The sequence below is a fragment of the Hylaeus volcanicus genome, chromosome 7, assembly GCF_026283585.1.
Source record: "Hylaeus volcanicus isolate JK05 chromosome 7, UHH_iyHylVolc1.0_haploid, whole genome shotgun sequence".
In the NCBI taxonomy this organism is placed as follows: Eukaryota; Metazoa; Arthropoda; class Insecta; order Hymenoptera; family Colletidae; genus Hylaeus; species Hylaeus volcanicus.
The window spans coordinates 6963590-6965850 of NC_071982.1; the positions used below are offsets into that span (position 1 = coordinate 6963590).

The window sequence follows — 2261 nt, forward strand, 5'->3', positions numbered from 1 at the left end:
GATATTTTTTTCAAATTCGATTGTTCGACTGTTGTTTCTTTTTTCTTTAAGGCAATAGTAATAGAATCATACCACTACGAGATTTCAGGCAAAAGGTCCTGAAGTTTTCAATTTTCATCTTCGAAACTAAACGTCTTATAAAAAAACTGTACATACAAAAAAGTTTCATTCTTGCATCCTCTATAAGATTATATTTTCTTCAAATTCCCCAAATAAGTAATTGTCAACTAACGATGCATTCACATTCACCATTGCAAATGTAATGGAATCCAGGGAAAACGGTTCTTCCAAGTTTTGAATTTTTATCTCTGAAACTAAACGTCGTACGAATAAACTGTACCTACAAAAAAGTTGCGTCTCATCATTTCCTATAACATGATATTTTTTATTAAATTCACAACGTTACGCCTCCAAGAATTTCCATCAAAAATCATCCCGGAGTCAAAGTGTTAATAAATACCCTAAGAACATCTTTGCAGCAGCCATCTGTATCGAACAGCGCGATAACGATGCACAAACAATGAAACGATACTCCGCTTTTCGCGCTCGCAAAAATTACAGATACCAGGCAACGGTCATCGAAAGCGCACAGATAAAGATAAGAATTTACTGGTTACATAATCCTGTCTTTATTTACGTAACTTATAACGAATCGAGTCCCATCATTATTTACGTACACTCGATAAAAACTAATTCTGTATCTGCTATAAGAAAAAATGCGACGGAAACTCCCAATCACGGTCTTCGGAGTCGCTGTTCTTTAAGCTCCAATTTCGTTTGATATCGAAATGAACAAGAAGACCAATCGGAATCGAACTGAGAACAGAACATCCATCGTCAGGTACCAGGATACCCTCCGCACCGATCTTCTCATCCCCCGGCACGGGCACGCGTGTTCTTCTATGACGCGTACTATCGAGATTTAATCCGTATCGAAGCTAAAAGATGGAGATACCATCAATGAGCGTCGAAAAGAGGGAGAATAGGGGTCAAAGTCAAACGGTAACGAAGCTCGGCTCAGTTGTCACGGCTACGCTGTACCAGGCGGCCGCGTCGGAGCGCATTCGACTGCTCCTGCGATTCTCTGAACTCTCGGGACACCGCAACAGGTATTTTCGCTTCCGTTTCCGTCCTAAACGCGGGCCTCCCTGTCGATTTGTCTCAAGTACATATACGCAATCGTCGCTAAATCGTCACGCTTTCCACCATAAATCCTCGTCGGCCGCGTTCTAACAAATCTCACGTCATTTTGTAACATTTCGATCGAGAAGAAACAAAACATCGTACACATATTTCCTGTGTTCTATACGCCGCACGGAAAATTCAAAGTCTCCGGTGTGCATCGTAATACAAGTAATCTTGCTTTGTGATTTCGAAACTCGTAAATCGAGATCGACCAAGTCGTCGTAGGATTTGTTTGTTTTTTTTTTCTTTTTTTTTCTTTTTTTCTCTCAGCTCGAGCGATCGAGCTAACAACAAAATAACGTTGACGTTCACCGTGTAGCACGGTGCAGCATGGATCCTCTTTAAATTGGGAAAGTTGGGGCGTTCGAGAATCTTCCTCGGCGTTTTTAATTGAAGAATATCGTCGGTCCCCGTTTCGACTTAATTTAACGAGATCGAATGCGAAGAACTAGATTCGAACAACTGGAACAGTGTTCGAGGGATTTGAAAGGGGAGGGCTGTGTCGATTCACGCATTAAGAGAAGTTGGCCCAGCGAACGGTTGTGAAACGGCCTGATCAATTGCCTGGTTCGAATCGGTGGGACAGTCAATTCATATCGCAATGAAACTGACCTTTCCAATAATTCCCTGTCTGTATTTACATGCTTTATGCTTTCAGTCATACATGGCTGGTATTTCTGGATCTATCTGCTTCTGTACGATTTATACACGGTGCGATATACAGTGGGTGCAGAATGTATTCGTACACCGATCAATTTCCTAAAAAACTTTCGTGTGAAATTGTAGTTTCTTAACTTATACAAGACTTATATACTTATTTAATTATATACTTTTATTGTATTAATACATTTTAGGGGAAGAAATAATTAACCAACATTTCTACGTATTTTTAGAGTAGATTTTGCGTAAATTCAATGTTTATTACTCTCATTTCTTTCCTTGTTAGTTTTTATTTTAAATTGATGCTGTACGAATACTTCTTAGACTGACTGTATGTAGATGTATGTTGTACAATATTGCTTTTACAAATTCAATCGAGCCCAAATTGATTTGTTTATTAGTTCAGTCGCACAGTT

At 39.3% G+C, this 2261-nt stretch overlaps 2 protein-coding genes across 4 annotated transcripts in view; one reads left to right on the forward strand and one right to left on the reverse strand.

Annotated features, from left to right (window-relative positions):
- LOC128879974 (BTB/POZ domain-containing protein 7) overlaps window positions 1-2261 on the reverse strand; it is a 32919-nt gene that overhangs the window by 8726 nt on the left and 21932 nt on the right. The gene's annotated exons all lie outside the window — the stretch shown is intronic.
- LOC128879975 (uncharacterized) overlaps window positions 1014-2261 on the forward strand; it is a 15716-nt gene continuing 14468 nt past the window's right edge. The window contains exon 1 of the mRNA XM_054129561.1: window positions 1014-1109. The gene's annotated coding sequence lies outside the window, so the exon portion shown is untranslated. The remainder of the gene's footprint in view (window positions 1110-2261) is intronic.